Below are 24439 nucleotides of genomic sequence, written 5' to 3' on the forward strand. Positions count from 1 at the left end.
GAAGGAAGGAAGGAAGGAAGGAAGGAAGGAAGGAAGGAAGGAAGGAAAAAAGACAGGAAAGAAAGAAAGAAAGAAAGAAAGAAAGAAAGAGAGAGAGAGAGAAAGAAAGAGAAGAAAGGAAAAGAAAAGAAAGAAAGAGGAAAAGAAAAGAAAAGAAAGAAGGAAAGAAAGAAAGGAAGGAAGGAGGGAGGGAAGGAAGGAAGGAAGGAAAGGGAGGGAGGGGCAGCAGACAAAAGGTTACATCCTATTGTTTTAACCAAGAACTCTTCTCCAAATCTGGGAATGCTTCCTGCACATAGTCTCTGTCTGCTACCCATGCTCAGGCAGGCCTGGTTGATCTTGTTTTCTGACACTGATGAGCTCTCTCGAGTCTTAGATCCTTTCCAGGTGTATAGCATTGTCTGTGCTATATTTCCAGCCACTTCCTCCTTTCGGGGTTTCATCATTGCCTTGACTCTTACTAAAAAGTTTGAGTTTTATTTTCCACCCTGGAAATTCCTTGTCCTTTTGTCCTCTTTGTATAAACTGATGCTTCCTATTCGTCTCCCTCATCCTAGGTCTTTGCCAACAATCAATCACCCAATTACAGTCAGATTACAGTAATGTCTTGGAGATACAGTGCCTCCCTTGGAAGCTGAAATGCAGCCTCGAGCTGCTTTCCTCCATGCAAACCCAGGACTCTTCAAATTCTTCTCCGGTTATGTAACTGTAATTTCCATAGGCTTTCTCCCAAAATGTTTATCATAGATTACCTACAAGCAAGCATAACTCTAATAACTTACATTCATTTAAACATGCATTAAATCAAATCAAAATAGAACTATGAGCCACCTGGGACCCAGGCATTTCAAGGTTTAGCCATTGCTTTCCTTTCCTTTAAGTGCAAGCAGGTAAACCTGTTGTGTCAACAAAGAAATGTTCTCACCCATATGACTGACATTTCAGTAAGCCTTTCCCAACCCAACCTCCCACTCACCATGTGAAGGACGCTGAGCGCTGTAGAAACAGCAGGGCAAAAAGCTGAGTGTTTGCTTACTTCCTCTCTTGTCAAGGGGGACGAGAGAGGGTGGGGGAGTGTGCCTGGTTCACTCAAGGAAAAATCAATCTGAACTGGGATTGGGAGGAGGAGCGCCTTGGAGATCCGTGCCTGTTCCCTGAATACACGGTTAGCTACTGCAGCCACTAGCCAGCTGCAGGTATTTACATTTTAATTGATTAGAATTAAGTAAAACTGAAAATGTGGTTCCTCAATTACACTAGTCACATTTGAAGTATTCAAGCGCTTCAGGTGGCTGGTGGCTAATTCAATAGGTGCAGATACAGAACATTCCTGTCATTGAGAAAAGTTCTAGTGCATATCTCTGATCTATAATGTAAGTAATGCTTGTAAGACCGATATCTGAAATTTTTACTTTTTTTTCTTTTTTTTTTTTTTTTTGAGACGGAGTCTGACTCTGTCATCCTTTCATTTCAGGGTTTAGCCATTGCTTTCCTTTATGCATAAGCAGGTAAACCTGTTGTATTAACAAAAAACAATGCTTGGAGAAGAACGGAAATGTTCTCACCCATATTACTGACATTTCAGTAAGCCTTTCCCAACCCAACCTCCCACTTGCCATGTGAAGGACTGGAGTGCAGTGGTACAATCTCGGCTCACTGCAACCTCCACCTCCCGGGTTCAAGTGATTCTCCTGCCTCAGCCTCCCAAGTAGCTGGGACTACAGGTGCACACCACCACACCCGGCTAATTTTTGTGTTTTTAGTAGAGATGGGGCTTCACCATGTTGGCCAGGCTGGTCTCAAACTCCTGACCTCAAGTGATCCACCCACTTCGGCTTCCCAAAGTGCTGGGATTACAGGCGTGCGCCAGTGAGCCACTGTGCCCAGAGAAATTTCTACTTTTAAAATGAACATTGAGAAAATATAAAGTGAGTTTTGCTGACTACAGTAAGAGTAAAACAATTTTTTTGAAAGGATTACTTCTAGGTGCTTTGTCAACACAAGGCAAAGAAAGGAACGGAAGACAGAGAGAAGAAAGGAAGGATAAGCAGATGGTTATCAGCGGTAAAGGGGCTCATGGAAGACGAAGGGAACCCATCATTCCTGAGGGGAAAAGAAACAAAACAATGACCTGAGGTGGACTTGTCTGAAATCCTGTCGGGAGGCAGCAAGCACTTTCTCATTTGGAAAATGTGTGCATGTGCGTCTGCAGGCACAGGGTCTCAGGCCATGCTGGTCTTTGGTGAGTCAATTTGAAAGACGTAATATGAGGAAGGAGATGTTCCCTTTAAACAGCCGTACACCCCTGTTTACACATCTTTTCCTTAAGACCACACTGGGTCAGGTGTGCAATAATTTATGAGGGCACCACTGTTGGGATGGGGGTTGGGGGGACACCCAGAGGCCAACGAACTCTTGTCTAAACGTGTCAGGAGAGAAACCCCAAGAATGTGTAATTTCCAGGAATCTTTGGTATTCAGACTCCAGGGTTCATGTTAGTGACTGACACCCATGTCTCCATCTGTCTGTGTTTTCAAACCTTTGCTTTGCTTGGTAAGACTCCACCCCTCCCTCCACTACCAAACAGTAAATGGCTACTGTGTATTCCACTGCCATATTGATTTTTCAAGGCTCATGTATGGCAGTCCTGCAAGAGTAGCTCCATTTCTGGAATCCTGCAATATTGTGAAACATTTATTTGGTTTTCTTCTTGTCTCCTGGCATATAATTCTTAAAATCCTCAGACTCTCCAAAGTGATGTCTTCTGCAGGCAAATGATTTGACTGATGGCTGGCAGCCCTTAGGTAACTTTGGGATGGGGGCTGGTGACCGGAAAGACCAAGGCAGGATTAGAGGATTGGGACTTTCAGCCCCTCCCCAACCTCAGTGGAGGGGAGGGGGGTTGAAGGTTGAGTTGTTCACCAATGCCCAGTGATGTCATCAACCATGCCTGCATAACGAAACCTGCATAAAAACCCAAAAGAACTGGGTGCAGAGAGCCAGCTGATAGCCAAGCACATAGAGGCTTATACATGTACGTACCTGGAGTGTGGCGCACTCTAGCTCCACAGGGACAGAAGCTCTGGGCTCAGGACTGCAGACCTCTCCCTGTGTATCTCTTCATCTGTTTATTTGTATCTTTTATTGTTGTGTTGTTGTTGTTGTTGTTGTTGTTTGAGATGGAGTATCACTCTGTCGCCCAGGCTGGAGTGCAGTGGCGCCGTCTCGGTTCACTGCAACCTCTGGCTTCTGAGGTTCAAGCAATTCTCCTGCCTCAGCCTCCTGAGTAGCTGGGATTACAGGCACCTGCCATCACACCCGGCCAATTTTTGTGTTTTTAGTAGAGACAGGGTTTCACCATGTTGGCCAGGTTGGTCTCGAACTCCTGATATCAGGTGATCTGCCTGCCTTGGCCTCCCAAAGTGCTGGGATTACAGGCATGAGCCACTGTACCCGGCCTTATTTGTATCTTTTAAAATATCCTTTGTAATAAACTGGTAAATGTAAGAAAGTGTTTCCCTGAGGTCCATGAGCAGCTCTAGCAAATTAATTGAACCCAAGGAGGAGGTTGTAGGAACCCCAATTTATAGCTGATGGGTCACAACCACAGGCAAAATAACCAGGGGTTTGTGAATGGCATCAGAAGAGGGGGCAGCCTTCAGGGACTGAGCCCCCACCCCTGTGGGATCTGACGCTAGCTCCAGGTAGACCGCATTGGAATTGAACTGGAGGACAGCCAGCTGGTGTCCGCTGCAGACTGATTGCTCCCTTGGAGTGTAGGGGAAACCCACACACATTTGGTCTCAGAAGTCTTCTATGTTGATTGTTGTGGAGTAAGAGAATAGAAATAACATGGTGAAACCCCATCTCTACTAAAAATACAAAAATTAGCTGGGCATGGTGGCACTGGCCTGTGGTCCCAGCTACTCAGGAGGCTGAGGCAGGAGAATCGCTTGAACCTGGGAGGTGGTGGTTGCAGTGAATTGAGATCACGCCACTGCACTCCAGCCTGGGCGACAGAGTGAGACTCTGTGTCAAAAAAAGAAAAGAAAAAGAAAAAGAAAGCACTTTGAGCTTGTTTTTACTCAGGCTTTATAAAAGCTCTTTGGAAAATCAGCTCTGCTGGACTGCCACTCCATCCATGCTGCATGGTGGGCTGCCTGAGGGGCGGCCTGATCCAGGGAAGCTCTGGAATTGGCAGGCTCCCCTGTGGGTAGGACTGAGGTGGACCTGTCTGGGCATGCGCTTTCTTTTTCAGGAGACCCCAGCCGGGGGTGGAGCCGCAAAGCACAGGACGAGGTCCGTGTGTCCCTGGTCAGCAACAATGGCTGGGGAACTGCTTATAGTAGTTGGCAGATTGGCAGCAGGTCTGAGACTGATTACTGCTAGCAGCAAAATCAGCCTGTCATTCCCTCTGCCTCTCACTCTCATGGACGCATCATACACATGCCATTCCACTCCTCCACACACAGGCACCTACACGCAGACGCACACATACCCTCTCCAAACATATACATAAAACACACACACCCCCAAACTCGTATGCATACATATATACACCCACTCCACACGCACACATACACAACACATATCCACACATACATGCTTTTGAGAGTTTAGCCATCACCATGGTCATTTTGCCTGGCAATGCTTGAAGCTGCCTGTGAAGAGGAAGCAAGCTCCACGGTGGGACCCATCTCACCCCCCCAGCTCCTGCGGCAGCAGCTCTGGACAGGGAGGAAGACACCTTTGCTGAAGCCCTTCCATCTTCTGCCTCCCCTTCGCCTCCCTGCAAGGACACTGGACTCAGCCTGAGCTCAGGCAAGCGCGGACTGTCATCCTGGGTTTGTGGTCATACTGTGATATTAGCATATCTCTCATTATAAGATTTTTGATGTAATAGCGTATGGTCTATGATATCACATGCATGGCATATAAAAGATTGTGTGTGTGTGTGTGTGTGTGTGTGTGTGTGTGTGTGTGTAGAAACCATGTCTATGAACAGGCCAACAAGAGAAGAGGCAGAGAGGAGGAATGCAACAGCATACAGTTTGGAAATTGACCCAGCAGCAGACCAATAGCTCAGCCCAGGCCCGGGGTTGGTTTGCAATCACATTCACGCAGGTGTCAGGCATTGTGGCCACTTCAGTACCAGTGAGAGGTTCATGCTGAAATCTGCAGGAATCCATCTATTTCCATGAAATTGGGAAGAAACAAGAGCTGAAGGGACTGCAGCAATGTGGCATTTTTTTAAGGTGTTGCTAACCAGCTAATAATATCTGGGTTTTGGGGCGTGCTGCACACACTCGAAGGCTCTGCCAACATAAGCTAATTAACCTGTACTCAGAGGTGGGTGTGCGTATGAACTGTTACCACTTCAGCTTGCAGAACCACTTAGCTCTGTCACACTTCTTGTAGCAACATGCCAAGAGATCGCTAAAAACACACCGGGTTTTTAATACCTGGATTTAAGCAAATAGTGCTGGGAATCTCTGAGGCTGCTCATGCATTCAAATGAGAATGTTCCCTCTTCCCTCCTAGCTCCCGCTGCTGTACATTCTTCTAGACTTCAACGCCCACTCAGATGTCTCCCTCCTCTACAGAGCCTTCCCCAGCTGTGCTTGCACGCAAATCAATCCTTCTCCATGGTGACCAACCATCGTGTTTGCTGGGACCATCTCAGTTTAATACTGAAAGCCTTGTGTGGCAGTCAACCCTTTAGTCCTGGGCAACCTGGAACTACAAGATTCTCACCATTCTAAAGGATGCACTGCATATGATTTTGCTACTAACAATACTGTCTGCTACCTAGTAACATAACCTAGTAATTTGTATTGAGTTTGTCTCAAGATTATAAACTGCTCAAGAATAGGGTCCTTTCTTCATCTCCTTGCAATCTCTAATTTGGGCACAAAGAATTACATATTGACTTCATTTGTTTATGTTTATTATTATTATTATTATTATTATTATTATTTGAGACAGTCTTGCTCTGTCAGTCAGGCTGGAGTGCAGTGGCATAATCTCGGCTCACTGCAACCTCCACCTCCCAGGTTCAATCTACTCTTCTGCCTCGGCCTTCCAAGTAGCTGGGATTTACAGGTGTGCACCACTATGCCCAGCTAATTTTTTTTTTTTTTTAGACAAAGTCTCACTCTGTCACCCAGGGTCGAGTGCAGTGGCACGATCTTGGCTCACTGCAACCTCTGCCTCCGGGTTCAAGCAATTTTCCTGCCTCGGCCTCCCAAGTAGCTGGGAGGCTATATAATTTTTGTATTTTTAGTAGAGATGGGGTTTCGCCATGCTGGCCAGGCTGGTCTGGAACTCCTGACCTCAGGTGATCCACCAGTCTCGGCCTTCCAAAGTGCTAGGATTATGGGCGTGAGCCATTGCACCTGGCCATGACTTTTTTTTTTTTTTTTTGAGATGGAGTCTCATCCTGTAACCCAGGCTGAAGTGCAGTGATGCAATCTTGACTCACTGCAACCTCCACCTCCTTGGTTCAAGTGATTCTCCTGCCTCAGCCTCCCAAGTGGCTGTTATTACAGGCATGCATCACCACGCCTAGCTAATTTTTTTTTTTTTGTATTTTTTAGTAGAAATGGGGTTTCACCAGATTGGCCAGGCTGGTCTCCAACTCCTGACCTTGTGATCCACCCACCTCAGCCTCCCAAAGTGCTGGGATTACAGGTGTGACCCACCGTGCCCGGCTGACTTCCTTTCTTTTAATACCAGGTCTTTGCTGTGACACAAGTCAAAATAAGACCCCTAATAGGTTTTTCTCTCTGGAGACAGTATAGGCCCTTCCCACTGAATGGTACCTTGAAACTTAATCCTCCAGGTTGTAGGTCCAGACCAAGGACTCAGGCAGTTTGCCCTGACTGGCAGAAGAGCCCTCAGCAGCCAACTCTGCTGAGTTGATCTCTAGGGAGTTTGATCTGGGCCCACCCATAGAACTTCCAGTTTGGGGAGGCAGCTCCCTGGTGATTCTCATTCAAATGCTCCTTGAAAAACAAGAGTAAGACCGGCACAGGGGTACATGCTTGTAATCCCAGCACTTTGAGAGGCCAAGGTGAGAAGATCCCTTCAGACCAGGAGTTCAAAACCAACTAAGGCAACATAGTGAAACCCCATCTTTATAAAAAAATTTTTTAAAAATTAGCCAGGGTGTGGTGGCACAGACCTGCAGTCCCAGCTATTTAGGAGGCTGAGGCAGGAGGATCACTTGAATCCATGAGGTGGAGGCTACAGTAAGCTGTGATCACACAACTGCACTCCAGCCTGGGCAAAAGAGCAATACCTTGTCTCAGAAGTAAGCAGAAAAAGAGAAAAGAAAAATAGAGTAGAAACTCTTTCTTCCAGCTCTGTTGGGACTCGTTGTCAACTGTCAATCGAAAAAGCCACTTACAGTGAAAATTCATTTTTAAAAAGAAAAAAAAGATAAATATTTAACCTTAAACATTTCATTTTAATTTAAAACATGTAAAAAAAATTTTTTTTGATATAAGTCCAAGGCCTTCCTTTGAATTTGCACATTGGGTTTCTTCGTTGTTTTTCTTGTATAAATCATGCCTGTGTATTTCTAGTTATGATTTCTTTAAAATAGAACAAGAATTTAAAGACACTTGTGAAGTATTCTGAGAATGGAATCCTTCCAGAGCCTTGCAATATTTTTCTCAATCTTTTTACAGTTGTCTCAACCACACCAAATTAAGCAAAAATTTTAAGCAACTTACATTTGTTGGATCTTACCAAAGCATTCGACTAAAATCTTGGTGCAGTGGATGATGTCTTTTTGCATAGAATGTAAGTTACATGAAAAAGGGGATCTTTGTTTTCTTGTTTACTGGTTTATTCCATGCATGAAGAACATTGCCTTCCATATTACAGATGTTTCATTTGTTGAATAAAGTGGTTTACTTAATATTTAATTAAATTAATTAGTTACAACAATAAGTACAAATGCCAGAAAGAGGTTTGGGAGCTAATGCAGCTGACTCTTGGTACACACAGCAGGTAAATCAGCAGGTGGGTGCACCGCTGCATGAGAGAGTCAGGGACTAGCTATGAGCATTCAGCTTGCTGTGAACGTTAGTTAGTGTGTGTTCTTGGGAGGGCATGAAGTGTTCATTCATTTGGGGAGTCAGTTAAATGGAGATTTGTTATGAGATATTCCTCTCTCCTGATCAGATAAGAAGCCCATGTCAAAGGAGAATGGAGGCAAGAGCCAGTGGAATGAGTCAGAGAGTACTTCTCTCATTTCCAGTTCAGAAGGTGCCCTGTTTCGGATTCCAGAGCCAGAGAAGAAAGAACAGGGCAAGCAGATTCTCTATAAGCCCCAAGTTACCAACCCATCTTCCTGAATTGCCAAGAAGCTCTTCTCCCAAGAAATCATTAGAGATCTTTCAACCTGTTCTAAGCTAGGGACTTCTGTGGTTCCCAACAGGAGTTATACATCCTGCCATCATTTTAAGAGGAAAAACCCACCCATTTCTTGGTGTTATTTATTCAAGTCCTTCTTTGCCAAGAATGCACTTGAATAAATTCATTTGAGACCACACCTGGAACGATGTCAGTGAGTCAGACCGTCTCGCTGCAGTCTCTGGCACTACACCAGCAATGTGAAACCTTCTGTAAACCTTAGGGGATAATACTTCATAGGGTTGTTGTGAAAACTCAGTGAGATAACACGCGTGAAGCACTGAGAACAGTGTCTATCCGTAAGTTGGTCAACACATCATCATTGTTGAATTTGCATCTGTGTCCTGCTGCGTCACCAGAACCTCATGAGTGTCACAAACAAGCCAACAACAACAAAAAAGTTTTGTTAACTGAATTTCTGCTTCTGCCACAAAAGACCTAAGTGTTTAGGGCCCTGATTCATTGCAAATAATTAGCCTTTCCTTCCTCGAATGACTTTGGTTTGGGGGAGAATCAAGATTTATGATAGAGGTAAGTAGTGAATCCTGTCACTTTTAGGCAGGTTTGAAAAGCCTGAAGATGGCTGGGCGCAGTGGCTCACGCCCGTAATCCCAGCACTTTGGGAGGCCAAGGCGGGCAGATCACTTGAGGACAGGAGTTCTAGACCAACCTGGCCAATATGGTGAAACCCCATCTCTACTGAAACACAAAAGTTAGCCAGTCCATAGTGGCACATGGCTGTAATCCCAGCTACTCAGGAGGCTGAGGCATGAGAATCACTTGAACCCAGGAGGTAGAGGTTGCAGTGAACCAAGATCACACCACTGCACTGCAGCCTGTATGACAGAATGAGATACCATCTCAAAAAGAAAAAAAAAAAGGTAAAGAAAAGCCTGCAGAAGAGGGAAGGAGTGGCAAGGGTCACTTCATTTTCCAACAGTGTCATTCTTAGATTCCAGCTCACTACAAATGTAATATTACATTCACTGGATAAAACCTTACCTAGCTATTAAAACTGATTGCATGAAGATTGTTATTAGTAATGAAAAATGATTGGAATATTAATTGAAGATTTACAAAACAACCATTCATTTAGGCATTCATTTATTAAGTCAGTAGCAAATAAAACAGATGACGTCCCTGACCTCATGAAATATTTGTTCTTATAAGACAAATATTCATTAGAGAACATGTGGAAATGCATCTAAATTTTAATAGATTTTTTATTTCTGAGTTATTGAATTACGTTTTATTTTCATGTTCTTTACATTTTTTTGTATTTTTTTCAAAAAGGGCAGGAGGAAACGTTTATTAGGGATATTTTAACTGCCCAGTGTCTGAATCCCCTTCTTATAATTGGAGAAAATCCCTTTTCCTTTTTTTTTTTTTTTTGCTCAGGCTGGAATGCAGTGGCACGATCTCAGCTCACTGCAACCTCCATCTCCCAGGATCAAGTGATTCTCTTGCCTCAGCCTCCCGAGTAGCTGGGACTACAGGGGCGCATCACCATGTCTAGCTAATTTTTTTGTATTTTTAGTAGAGACAGGGTTTCACTGTGTTCGCCAGGATGGTCTCGATCTCCTGACCTCATGATCCACCCCCCTCCACCTCACAAAGTGCCGGGACTACAGGTGTGAGCCACTATGCCTAGCCCGGAGAAAATTCCTTTTTATAAAGCTTGTCTACCCACACACCACAGAGGCTGAAAACACCAGATATTTTCTTTCCCAGCTACCCTCACAGTCAGGTGTAGGCATGTGATCCTAGGTTGCTTGGGCCTCGTACAATCATAGTGCTCTTTGCTTTGAGACCAAGTGATACAGGCAAGTAGGGATGACAGTGAATCCTTGCTGGTGGTGCAAACTGTTGCAGTGAGACTGGACCCTGGGCCAGGCACGGTGGCTAACACCTGTAATCCAAGCACTCTGGGAGGCCAAAGTGGGTAGATCACCTGAGACAGGAGTTTGAGACCAGCCTCACCAATATGGTGAAATTCCGTCTCTACTAAAAATACAAAAAAATTAGCTGAGCATGGTGGCGGGGACCTGTAATTAATCACAGGTACTCACGAGGCTGAGGCAGGAGAATTGCTTAAACCTAGGAGGTGGAGGTTGTCTCTACTAAAAATACAAAAATTAGCTGGGTATAGTAGTCGTAGCTGCTTGGGAGGCTGAAACAGGAGAATTGCTTGAACCTGGGAGGCGGAGGTTACAGTGAGCAGGGATCACACCACTGCACTCCAACCTGGGCAACAGAGAGAGACTCTGTGTGAAAAAAAAAAAAAAAAAGGCTGGCTCCCAGCCCAGCAGTTCAACAATGTTGGCAGCATTGTTAAATGCCAAGTGGCCACATGATCTGGATTGCTCCTGTTGAAGTGGTCAGTTTTTCTGCCCTAACAAAAGTCTAGTGTAAGCCACAGAGCTCCATCATCGGTGGCAGAGGGATAGTCAGGCGGGTGCTTGAGCAGACTGCGATGACACAAGCTGCTCCATGAGCAGCAGCCTCACCCCTGCCACTCCGCCATCCTTCTCTCCACTCACACCTACAGCCTCATGGGGCGTTCCCTATGTCAGCTCAAAGCCACGCATGGCCTCAAATGGATCTGCTTCATCTGCTTGCTCCAACCAGAAGTAAACAACTGGCTCTATATCCCCACTCTCGAATGGCCCTAAAGGCTGTGGGTAAAGGGAACTCCTCCCAGAGGATGGAAGCTTGAGTGGAACACTTTATTGGCCACTCTTGCTGGACAGTGAGAGAATTTGAGATAAAAAGCATTGTCAGATTCTAGGGCTGCAGGTTGTGGCTGATGTTTGGATAGCTGGTCATGCACATGGAAGGAACAAGACTGGAGAATTAGCCACAGGGGGGTTTGACGAGGTATGTGGATGGGCATCTAGAAGAGTTTCCCAAAAGTGTACTCTCTCTCGAAGACCCTTCACAGTGGGAAAGGTAATGAATAAATCAGTGAACAAAATTATCAGCCCTGTAGACATCAGTCAACCTCCTTCCCAGCCACCCCACTGACTGTTTGATGGGCTCGTATGCAAAGTGGCCATGGAGGTAGAAATGGAACCAACTGATGGACTCAGAGACACAGATTTCCCTTCACCATGACTAATTTGGCAACTTCCAGTGCTGAGGCCCAACCTGCGAGCAGCATGAACCCTCCCTTATCCGTAATATTGTGTCTTTCTCAGACGGATCATCCTAGCTGCCAGCCAAAGTGAAAAACAGAATGTCTCCAAGCTGAGGTCAACAGCGTTAAGATAAAATGATTGGCTGCCCTCAGCGTTGGCACAAAGTAGTTTTCTTTCTTGTATCTACACTCAGCGTATTTTCTTAGACCCACCAGAATGAGAAAGTAATTAAGTCCCCTCTTTGTCCCAGCTTGAAAATATTTGTGGAAGGCCTGCAGCCTGCTTTCTTCCAGCCAGCCAGCTGCCTAATGAAGCGCTTCCTCCTTAGCTGCTTCAATCTTCCCTCATTTCACCATTTTAGCTGATCTCCTGTAAACCCCTTCCAAGTTATCTGCATCTTGTTGACACCACGGCACTCCAGATTGAATGCCAGGCACATTCATGTTGAGCCTCACCTCCTCAACCCATTACATGCCTCCAGCAGCAAAGGCAGCTAAACCATGTAAGCATCTTATCTAATTATTGTAATTGCTTTTCAGACACATGCACACACGACAGATATACTTTGTTACCTCACAGAATTAATGCCTCCTGAAGGTCAAAAACCACATATCTCTTGGTTAGAAAAAGCAGGGAAATAAATAGTCTTGTGAGATTGACGAGTCTAACCATAGGAAGAGCAGTGGATGACGTTTTGAGGGTATTGGTAGATGGTCTAGCTATAACCCCACAAGCTGGGAGACCTTGGATAAGTCATTTCACCAGCTGGGCTCTCCATTTCCTGGTGAATAAAAATGAATGGGTTAAATTGCCACAAAAGAGCTTCCTGACGTTGCTATTTGTGAAAAGATAAATGCTGTTTCAAGCTAACATTTAAACCAGTGGATCACAATGAGAGTGAGACTGAATCAGAATCCCCTGGGGTGCGTTTGCAGACTACACCGGCTTCTCCAGGCCTGGGCCTACTGCCCCTCCAAGGCCTTTCAACATTTGGAGAAAGGGGAAAGAGGCATTTCTGCTTTATGAAAGCAGATTATGGTGGTAACTGTGGTGGGCAGAACAACGTCACCCTCATAATCACCAGAATCTGTGAATATGTTGGGTTATGTGGAAATAAAGGCTGCAGATGGAATTAAGGTTGCTAATCAGTCGACCTTAAGAGAAAGAGATTCTACTGCATTGTTCAGGCAGCCCCAGTGTAATCACAAGGCTCCTAAAAGCAGGAGTGAGAGGCAGAGGAGCAGGTCAGAGGACTCAAGATGAGAAAGGTTTCACTTACTATGGCTGGCTTTGGAGATGGAGAAGGTGCCACAAGGCAAGGTGCAGGTTCTCCTCTAGCACCTCCAGAAAGAATGCAGCCCTGCTCACACCTTGATTTTAGCCCAGTGAGGCTGATTTCAGCCTCTGACCTCCAGAACTCTAAAGATAATAAATGTGTGTTGGTTCGAGCCACTAAATGCATGGTAATTTTGTCACAGTGGGAAGAAGAAACAAATATAGTGACCTCTAGGGGCAATCTACCTATACACTGACTCTCACATATAACACACACAAACACGCACACACGTGCATCTCACATACTATGCAGTCACACTCACATACACGCATATTCCCACCCACCCACATGCTCACACAGTCACTCACACACGCTTACACACGTAGTCACATGTATGTCAAAACAAATCCACTCCGCTGCTCCGGATTTTATGGAATAATATCCATAGACTTTCCCCAAGAAAAGACTGAATTTCTACTAAGTGAACTAAGAAATAAGTTGCAATGAAAGAAGCTATGGAATGGGGAGGGCTCTCTGACACCCCAGCTTCTGCCAGGCTCACCTCTGCCTCCCTGTGCTGGCCTCAGTCCTGTGACGACTCTAGGCAGCCCCTTCCCTCAGCTCATACAGACCTGTCCTTTCCCACAGAAGAAGCTCTTCTGCCTCCCACAGCCCTTAACCCCCTCCCTCCGTTGGTTTGAGAGGAGCTCCTGGCTTTCTGTATCACTCTATGCAGCCAACTCTTAGACCAACTCCTAGCTCCCACTCCCACTTCCTTTTAATCCATGTTTCTTCTTTTCTCCAAAATGCATTTGATCTGCTTTTCATGATACCAAGATCTGATTTTGCGGGGGCATAGGGATCACACCTGCAATCCCAGCACTTTTGGAGGTCCAAGTTGAGGTCAGGCGTTTGAGACCAGCCTGACCAACACAGTGAAACCCCGTCTCTACAAAAAAATTTAAAAATTAGCTAGGCATAGTGGTGCATGCCTATAATCACAGCTACTCAAGAGGCTGAGGCAGGAGAATCACTTGAATCTGGGATGTGGAGGTTGCCATGAGCCAAGATCATGCCACTGCACATCAGCCAGGGCAAAATAGTGAGACTTTTTCTCAAAAAAAAAAAAAAAAATCTGATTTTTTTTCTTTATTTCAACTCCCCCTCAATATTTAGGGCACACATTTGTACTGCAGTTGATGGGGCTGGTTAGGGTCAGTGGCAGGGTGACGTGATAGGAAAAGTTCCATAGGGAACCAAGAGGCCTGAGGGCCCGTCCTGGCCATCCCATTACTCCATGGTCACTTAATTACAAAATGTATCACCCTTCACAAAATACATTAGACTGCTTATCTCTAAACCCCACATGAAATGTTTCCTTACTATTAGTGTATTTGTGTTCAGCAGGAGTGTTCTGTGTTTCCAGGAAATTAAAATCTCTTTAGGGCATGAGTTAAGCTTCTATTTATTTTTAGTTCGCCCCCACACCTAGTAAAATGTGCCATACCCTGTGGGTGTCCAGTAAATGTGGATTGACTGACTGCTGACCTCAAATTAAGAAGGCGTGACTCTTCCTTCTGCTGCTGAGATGTGAATACAAAACGAAAAATAATACTCATAGTTTTTTAAAAAGAAGCATGACTCGATTCAAATACTGCAAGCCATGAATCTGCTGGGGAAGGAAGACCACTTTGTAGGTATGCATTCGAGTCTTCTTCATATCAACAGAGACATTTTGAGAATCTATGTTCAAATGTATAAAATAGTTCTTATTAAGCTATAAAACAGGGGTCCTCAACGGGGGCCACAGACCAGTATCAGTCCGAGGCCTGCTAGGAACTGGGCTACACAGCAGGAGAGCAGAGGGAGAGTTAGAGAAGCTTCATCTGTATTTACAGGCACTCCCCATTAATACCTGAGCTCCACCTCCTGTCAGATCAGCTGTTACATTAGATTCTCACAGGAGCACAAACCCTATTGTGAACTGCACATGCGAGGGAATCTAGATTGCCACCCCTTATGAAAATCTAACGCCTGATGATCTGTCACTGTCTTCCATCACCCCCAGATGGGACCATCCAGTTGCAGGAAAACAAGCTCAGGATTCCCACTGATTCTACATTATGGTGAGTTACATAATTATTTCATGATATGAAGAAATGAAGTGCATAGTAAATGGAATGTTCTGGAATCATCCTGGAACCACTCCCCACCCCCGGTCTGAGGAAAACTTATCTTCCATGAAATAGGTCCCTGGTGCCAAAAAGGTTTGGAACTGCTGCTATAAAATAATTATTAGCATGATCATGTCATGATAATATTTATTAACAGAGGTGTTTCCGGTGAAAACTACAAGACTTCCTTATTTTTTTTTCTTTTGAGACAAAGTCTGGCTGTGTTGCCAGGCTGGAGTGCAGTGGTGCAATCTCAGCTCACCAAACTTCCACCTCACCTTCCAGGTTCAAGTGATTCTCTTGCCTCAGCCTCCCAAGTAGCTGGGACTACAGGTGTGCACCACCATGCCCAAGTAATTTTCTATATTTTTAGAAAGACAGGGTTTCACCATGTTGGCCAGGATGGTCTTGATCTCTTGACCTTGTGATTCGCCTACCTCGGCCTCCCAAAGTGCTGGAATTACAGGTGTGAACCACACCTGGCCAAGCCTTCCTTATTTTATTTAGAAGGCAAAAGTAAGGGCAGAATTGAGTCCTCCCTAAAATTTATATGTGTAGGTCCCAACCCCCAGTACCTCAGAAGGTAACTGGACTTGGAGATGGGTTCTTAAACAGGTCATTAAGTTAAATCATCAGGGTGGGCCCTAATCCAATGTTACAGTTGTCATTTTAGGAGCAGATCAGAACACACACGAGGAAGGCAGTGTTAAGACACATGAAGAAGGCAGCCATCTACAGGCCAAACAGAGAAGCCTCAGAAGAAACCCACCATGCTGACACCTTGAGCTCCAACTTTCAGCCTGCGGAATCATAAGAAAATGATCTTCTGTTGGTTAAGCTGCCCAGTCTCTGGTACTTTGTGGCAGACATTCTAGCAAATGAATACAGCAAACATATAGGCTAGATCACCTGAGGTCAGGAGTTTGAGACCAGCATAGCCAACATGGTGAAACCCTGTCTCTACTAAAAAAATACGAAAATTAGCTGGGCGTGGTGGCAGGTACCTGTAACCCCAGCTCCTCAGGAGGCTGAGGCAGGAGAATGGCTTGAACCCAGGAGGCGGAGGTTGCAGTGAGCTGAAATTGCACCATTGCACTCTAGCCTGGACGACAGAGCGAGACTCCATCTCAAAAATAAATAAATTTAACTAATTCACTTAATCAGTGATCTATTGCTCAACAGCTAAATTTTTCTTCTTGTTTCTTCACTGGTAATGCAAACTATTTATTCATCTTTGCACATTTTCCCAATATTTTTTCAGAATAAATACCTGGGAGGTTGCTGTGTCAAAAAAGAATGCTGTTTCCAGATTTTTTATACCTTAAGGGATGACTTGTTTTTTGATACCCTTAAGGGTTCAGTGGTGCAATCATGGTTCACTGTAGCCTTGAACTCCTGGACTCAAGCAGTCCCCTGCTTTAGTCTCCCTCCTGCCTCAGCCTCCAAAGTAGCTGGGACTACAGGCGTGTGCCACCATCTTCAGGAAATTGTTGTTTTTTTTTTGTTTTTTTTTTTTGTTTTTTTTTAGAGATGGGGGGCTGGGCGTGGTGGCTGAGGCAGGCAGATCACAAGGTGAGGAGTTCAAGACCAGACTAACCAACATGGTGAAACCCCATCTCTACTAAAAATACAAAAATTACTCATGCCTATAATCCCAGCTACTCGGGAGGCTGAAGCAGGAGAATCACTTGAACCTGGGAGGTGGAGATTGCAGGGAGCCAGGATCGCGCCACTGCACTCCAGCCTGGGTGACAGAGTAATACTCTGTCTCAAAAACAAATTTTGGAGATGGGGTCTTGATGTTTTCCAGGCTAGTCTTGAACTCCTGGCTTCCAGAGTTCCCCCTACCTCAGCCTTCCACAGTGCTGGGATCACAGACATGAACTACCACACTCGGCCATAAGATGTCATTTCTAAATCTATTCTTACAAGTCATAACTTAAAAGTGATTTGAAGACCCAAAATTCTTAGAGAATGATAGAAATGAAGGGCCATTGGTTCCTTGGATCCAACATATGTCAGTGAATCTTACATGGCACATGAACGAGAGCAATGTCTCTTCCAAATGATGTGTCTCCCCGAAATCTGCGCTTTTGGCATTTTTTGGATCTGGAAAGAGTGGAAGTGGGTCAGCCTAAGTCAGTTACCACTATTAAAAAAAAAAAAAAAAAAAAACTAGGGCCGGGCACAATAATCCCAGCACTTTGAGAGGCCGAGGCCAGCAGATCACTTGAGGTCAGGAATTCAAGACCATCCTGGCCAACATGGTGAAACCCCCATCTCTACTAAACATACAAAAAAATTAGCCAGGCATGGTGGCTCATGCCTGTAATTCCAGCTACTCAGGAGGCTAAGAGACGAGAATTAATGGAACCTGGGAGGTGGAGGTTGCAGTGAGCTTGGATTGCGCCACGGCACTCCAGCCTGAGCGACAGAGCAAGACTCTGTCTCAAAAAAAAAAAAAACACTAAAACACTAAACACACACACTCACTCATGCACATCAACCCAGCTTAGCATTTTACACGAGTCCAGCATAGAACGTCTGTACCCCCTTCTTCAACAGAGATAAGAAAAGCAACCATTTGTCTCTATCTAGCGGACTCTCTTTCTTCCCTTTTTTTTTTTCCTTGAGACAGAGTTTCGCTCTTGTTGCCCAGGCTGGAGTGCAATGGCATGATCTTGACTTACCGAAACCTCTGCCTCCCAGGTTCAAGCGATTCTCCTACCTCAGCCTCCTGAGTAGCTGGGATTACAGGCACCCGCCACCACACCTGGCTAATTTTTTGTATTTTTAGTAGAGACGGGGTTTCACCATGTTGGCCAGGCTGGTCTCGAACTCCTGACCTCAGGTGATCCACCTGCCTCGGCCTCCCAAAGTGCTGGGATTACAGGCGGGAGCCACCACACCCGGCCTAGTGGACTCTCTAGACCAAATATTGGAACCACTTATTTTATTGTCCTGAAATAGAATCCATAAATAGCATGACCACCACACATCCCTGTAAATCCCCAAGCCTGACCAAAATAGAAGATGTCAGTAAGAAGTCAGATGTGTGGCTTGCATGTAAAATCCCTGTGAACAGGACCGGTACACGCACACGCTGAACCCCATGTGCTGCTTCGGCAACTCAGATCCTATGGGCAGTGCTGTCATTGGTGAGGCAATTTTCAGAAATGGTAAGCAGCTCAGCCGAGCGCAGTGGCTCACACCTGTAATCCCAGCACTTTGGGAGGCTGCAGGGGGTGGATCACCTGAGGTCAGGAGTTCGATACCAGCCTGGCCAACATGGTGAAACCCTGTCTCTACTAAAAAAACACAAAAATTATCCAGGCATGGTGGCAGGCACCTGTAATCCCAGCTCCTCAGAAGGCTGAGGCAGGAGAATGGCTTGAACCTGGGAGGCAGAGGCTGCAGTGAGCCAAGATCGTGCCATTGCACTCCAGCCTGGGGGACAAGAGTGAGACTCCATCTCAAAAAAAAAAAAAATGTTAAGCAACTCTTAGTCAAGTTTCTGCAAAACAGAGTACAAGATTTCAATTTATATGACAGTTACACAACTGGGAAATTCTGTATTAAAAGCATAGGGAAATAATTTGTATTATATACAAAATAGAGTTCAAGTCTAGCATTAGATTATTATCAACAGGTTTTTCACCTACATAAATGACCAACAAGACACTCAAAACCAGCACAGGCTGGGAGAGAAGTTTTCATCATGAGGGAAAACCTCACACCTTGCAAGATGAATCAGAAATCCTGTCTCCCACCAACTATCTGCCAGGTGTGTCTCCATTGGCTGTGATTACTAAGAAATGCCCACAGATTTGCAAAACACCCTGGGAGCAGAGGTGCCCTCATTAAGCATCACTGCACAAATATTTTTCTTAAAATAGAATGCCCTGACCCAAACACTATACTTCCAATTGAGAGCGATAGAAGGAATTTGAGGTAGAACATCTTGGAAATAATAAGTTGGCTTTATCTCAAGTGCCACTGATCTGTAGAAGCTGACTGAAGTGTGTGTTGAGAGGTGTCTAGAAACTGCCTTTGGAATTGCCACCATCTATCAACCATGCCATAGTGAGCACAGAGGAGGGAAGTGTGGCCTGCATGCCACCATGTTTGCCAGCCCAGAAATGTTAACTCTCTTACTCTAGACATCTTTGGCCTATGTCTGCAGCTGAAGATTGAAATCACTTTTTGGCAGGGAAAAAAAAATGCAATCGACTCATGTCAAGCTCCACTTTCCCACATTTGGCAAAACATTTCAGAAGTTAGAGCAAAGAGGAAAACATCAGGTTCAAATATTCAAAACCATACATATTTCATGGAACAAGAGGAACTCTCTGTGACAGAGAAATTAAAAAATAGAACTGCTGAGCAGATATATAAAGTATGGTTTCTGTCAGGGAGAGTCTGGAAGAATTCACACAGCAGCAGCTCCAAAATTCAGGGATAGAGTAGAATTCTTGCATCAAACTTTTTCTTCCACAGCCTGCCCCCTGGTGGAGATGTTAATAAGCAGGAGACACATAGGATTGAATTTAACGAAGAAAAGGGGAAAATAAAGCCACTGCCCCAAGACCTTCTGAGGCAATGGAGAAAAGAAGTTTTGGCTGCTGCTCTGGTGATGATGATGGTGGTAATGACGATGGTGATGGTGGTGGTGCTGGTGGAGGTAGTGAAAGGTGATAATAGTGGTTGGTATGATTTCGCTTTGTGTCCCAACCCAAATCTCCTCTTGAATTATAGTTCCCATAATCCCCACATGTCATGGGAGGGACCCGGTGGGAGGTTATTGAATCATAAAGGCAGTTACCCCCATGCTGCTGTTCTCGTGATAATGAGTGAGTTCTCACGAGAGCTGATGGTTTTACAAGGGGCTTTTCCCCCTTTGCTCAGCACTTCTCCTTCCTGCCACTATGTGTTTGCTTCCCCTTCTGCCATGATTGTAAGTTTCCTGAGGTCTCCCAAGCCATGCTGAACTATGAGTCAATTAAACCTCTTTCCTTTATAAATTGCCCAGTCTCAGGTGTGTCTTAATTAGCACCAGAGAACGGACTTATACGGTGGTGGTGGTGGTGTAGTCATATTTTGCCTGGATTCTTTTCCCCAACATTCTTTTTTTTTCAGACAGAGTTTCACTCTGTTGCCCAGGCTGGAGTGCAATGGTGCAATCTCTGCCCACTGCAACCTCCTCCTCCTGGGTTCAAGCGATTCTCCTGCCTCAGCCTCCCAAGTAGCTGAGATTACAACTGCCTGCCAGCATACCTGGCTAATTTTTTGGATTTTTTGGTAGAGACAGGGTTTCACCATGTTGGCCAGGTGCTGGTCTCGAACCCCTGACCTTGGGTAATCTTCCTGCCTTACTCTCCCGAAGTGCTGGGATTACAGACGTGAGCCACCACACCCCGTGTTTTCCCCCAACATCCTAAAGTCACCGATTCTCTGAGTGGAGAAGGAACACTAACAGGTTGTGGCTATCTCTGTTATAACACGTGTTATTGCTTGTTTTTTGAAAGCATTTTCTGTATTCTTTTCTTGTATTCGTAATCCCAAGGAGGTATGGTATACCACCTCAATTATCTCATTGGTGAAATTATGTCAGTAGCTGGAATGTGAAGGTAAATGTTTTATTAAGGACATGATGTGGTTGGTGTGTGATACCAACTACTGGGAAATGAGTAGAGAGTTCAGGTAGGGTGAATGAAGAAAGAGAGACTGGATCACTGCTTTAGATTGCAGAGCAAGGGAGAACCTATCTGAGGAGGTGACATTTAAGCTAAGAATGGGATGCATCAGCAATGAAAAGAAGAGGAATCCATGCCTACTGTGACCACAGCTTGGACAGAGGGGCTGGAGTGGCTCAGAGGCAGGAGCATGGCGGGAGATGAGTCTGCAAATGCAGGACAGGGCTTGACCAGATGGGACCTTCTAAGCCAAGGAGAGGATCTTGGTTTTTATTTTAAGTGCAGTGGAGAAGACTTGGGAGGGTTTTAAGCAAGGGAGTGGCATGATGTGATTTGTTTTGAAAGAACACCCTGCTGCGTTTGAGGAAGGGATTGGCGGAGGAAGAGAACCATCAGGAGGTTCTTGGCAGGAGTCCAGATGAGCAACCGTGGAGGCTTGTGCTAGCTAGAAGCATAGAGGACAGAGAGAGGGGGAAGAGTTGAGATGTGCCTCAGAATGCAAGTGGGCAAGTCTTACTCTGGATTTAGCAGAATGAGAAAAATGGCAGAATTAAAAATTTAATGTGTGTCCTGAGCAGTCGGGTGCCACTGACCGAGATGGGGAAGACTGAGGATGGAGTAACTGATTGTTTTTCTTTTTGAGGTGGGGTAGGGAATAGATCAAGAGTTCAGCTTCAGCTCCATTAATTTTGAGGCGCCTGTTAGGCATTAGGAAGGGATTCCAAGCAGAACATTATAGATGCAGCTCTGGAATTCTAGAGAGAGCCCAGGTCTGGAAACCCAGAACTAAGAGCCCCTTGCAAGCAGGCAACAAACAACAAGCATTTGTACCAGGTGTGGTGGCGCATGCCTGTGGTCCCAGCTACCTGGGCAGCTGAAGTGGGAGGATCACTTGAGCCCAGGAGTTTGAAGCTGCAGTTAAAAAAAAAAACAAAACAAAAGAAAAAGAAGCATTTGTGCAGCAGCTTACAGCTTACAGACACCGCTGTATGCCTTAGCTCATTCATCTACAGCAATCTCGTGAAGTTATTATTACTTCTGTACTTTCACTGATTAATAATAATATTTCCCATTTGCATCTTGGTTTAGAGTGGCTACAATACTTTCCCACAGGCTGTTTGTCTCATTTCGCTCTAAAAACACTGGGGAATAGAAAGGTATGAGTGAGGGTGGCTGTGAGCACAGTCACTCCTGTTGACACTCATGCCTATAGAAGCACACAGGGGAGAACATATGATTTGCACACCTGTGCTGATGATCTTTAAAAAATGTCTGCTGATGTAGACTTTTTTGCGTACATAAGAGCCCTCTGCTGTTCGGAGTGGGTTTATCCATTACTCAGGTTTTCAGCTCAACAGTATGAAAGTATTGAATCAGACTTTAACTTTTGTAAAATGCTCTTGGGGTAGATATCTTACATAATGACCAAAAATTTTTTTAAATACTTTAACTTGTTATAATTAACAACACCTCCAGCATGGTGGTTCATGCCTATAATCCCAACACTTCGGGAGCCTAAGACAGAAGGATTACTTGAGCCCAGGAGTTTGAGACCAGCCAAGGCAACATATCAAGACCTCCATCTCTACCAAAAATACAAAAATTGGCCAGGTGTGGTGGCACATCCCTGCAGTCCCAGCTACTCGGGAGGCTGAGGTGGGAGGATCAATTCAACCCAGGCAGTCGAGGCTGCAGTGAGCCATGATCACAGCACTGCACTTCAGCCTGGGTGACAGAGCAAGTGAGACTCTGTCTCAAAAAAAAAAAAGAAAACAAAACAAAACAAAACAGAAGAAAACACCACCTTCATATTAGAAAACTCAATATTTTATTTTTGAAGAAAACAACATTGAGAGAAAGAAACAAAGTGGTTTCATATTTGAGACTTAGTTTTTTCCACCACTAACTACCCAAATCTAGATATGGTTCTTGCATCAATGTGGATGTCATTTCATGGCTAAAAGTAGATGAGAAGCATCTAAATCTTTATAATGCCTGTTCATAGGAACACCGTGTAAAATCAGTGATTTAATACTTTTTTTTAAATTTTTTGAGAAACCTTATCATATCTATCAGCGTGTTTACTGGTTCATGGATAGTGTGCCATTTGAGTCAGTCATTACAGGATGGAGATGCATAAAGGGAAAGATAGGGGTAGGTCACTGATGATCTGGAGATTGTGGAAGCAAATGACCAAGGGTGTGCCAGGGGAAGGTGCCAAGACCAGCTCGGTCATGGAGACCCCAACCCAGTGGTGCTGAAGAAATTAAGAAACAGACACAAAGATAGAACACCAAAGTGGGATCAGGGCTAACAGCCTTCCAAGCTGAGAGCCTCAACTAGACTCTGATCCACATATTTATTATCTCTGAGCAGGTAATTATTATTAACAGGTGTTCTGTGTTTTCTCATAGAATAAAGATAAACTAGGCAGGCAGCTGGTGTCTGCTTACTACTGATCAAAAACAAACTAGAAAGCATTCTCCACGAGGGAGCAATGAGGGCAGAGTCACATATCCCGCGTTTAGTTTAACTGGTGTATGATATACATATACAAAGAACACCCTGAGCAGTCTTCTGCTTGGGGAGCCAGCTCAGTTTTCCTTGCTGTCGTTCTCAGCAAACAATATAATCCATCACACACGTTAGGACTTGTCCCAGCAGGGAGGAACAACTTGAAACCAAGAGAATTGTAGATTCTAGAGCTGGGACATAAAGCTTGAAGACCACCCAGCAAGACTGGCTGAGGGTCTTCAGTACCAGCCAAGTTTGGCCTTCACTGGGCTGGCAGTGGGGACCCCAAAAGACTCATTAACTGGACGATGGCACACATGATGAGATCTGAGCTTGAAAGAATGTTCCAGAGGGCATGTGTAGAGCAGCTGATAGAATGAAGGGGCAGGATAAAGAATAGTCATTTAGGGACCTCTTACAACCATCCATGGACACAACAAGGATCTCAGCTAGGGTACTCACCATGAAAAAGAAAAAATAGGCCAGGTGCAGTGGCTCATGCCTGTAATATCAGCACTTTGGGAGGTCGAGGCAGGTAGATCACAAGGTCCAGAGTTCAAGACTATCCTGGCCAAATGGTGAAACCCCATCTCTACTAAAAATACAAAAATTAGCTGGGTGTGGGGGCAGGCACCTGTAATCCCAGCTACTTGGGAGGCTGAGGCAGGAGAATCGTTTGAACCCAGGAGGTGGAAGTTGCAGTGAGCTGAGATCATGCCACTGCACTCCAGCCTAGGCGACAGAGCAACACTCCATCTCAAAAAAAAAAAAAAAAAAAAAAAAGAAAGAAAGAAAGAAAGAAAGAAAGAAAGAAAAAAAGAAAAGAAAAAGAAGAAATTGTGATATTGTGAGTAGGAAGGGAAGAAAAGGAAGATGGTTAAGAAAATGAAAGAAGCACTGCATAAACCACTACACAAAATACCTGAAAAGTAAGTTCCATTGTATCAACAACAAAACAACAAACAAAACAACAGTGTCTCTTGTACTTATGAGGCCTCCCTCTATACACACATGTGCTCACTCCTAGGGCTTGTGGACTTATTCCCCAGGCTCATAGCTGCCCCTAGTCCCAGGATCCATTCCAGCCTTAGGCTGGTCATAATTCAGTATCACCTGGGAGCATTACCACCCCCTAGGAGGACATTTGAAGATGTCTTACAGTACTGTCCCAAAATGATTGATAAAATGACTTAGGGTGGTTACCAGCATTTAGTGGGGGGGAAC

General features: G+C 44.9%; 1 long non-coding RNA gene across 1 annotated transcript; it reads right to left on the minus strand.

Moving 5' to 3' along the window:
* Positions 1-9638: 9638 nt before the first annotated feature.
* LOC116550889 lies at positions 9639-23701 on the minus strand. Its single transcript, XR_004268612.1, has 3 exons — positions 23093-23701; positions 22612-22617; positions 9639-9650 (listed from the first exon to the last, which is right to left on the minus strand). It is a non-coding gene; the product is annotated as an uncharacterized LOC116550889 (long non-coding RNA).
* Positions 23702-24439: the final 738 nt, after the last annotated feature.

The sequence above is a fragment of the Sapajus apella genome, unplaced genomic scaffold (assembly GCF_009761245.1).
Source record: "Sapajus apella isolate SASKATOON/1434 unplaced genomic scaffold, GSC_monkey_1.0 scaffold8, whole genome shotgun sequence".
Classification (NCBI taxonomy): domain Eukaryota; kingdom Metazoa; phylum Chordata; class Mammalia; order Primates; family Cebidae; genus Sapajus; species Sapajus apella.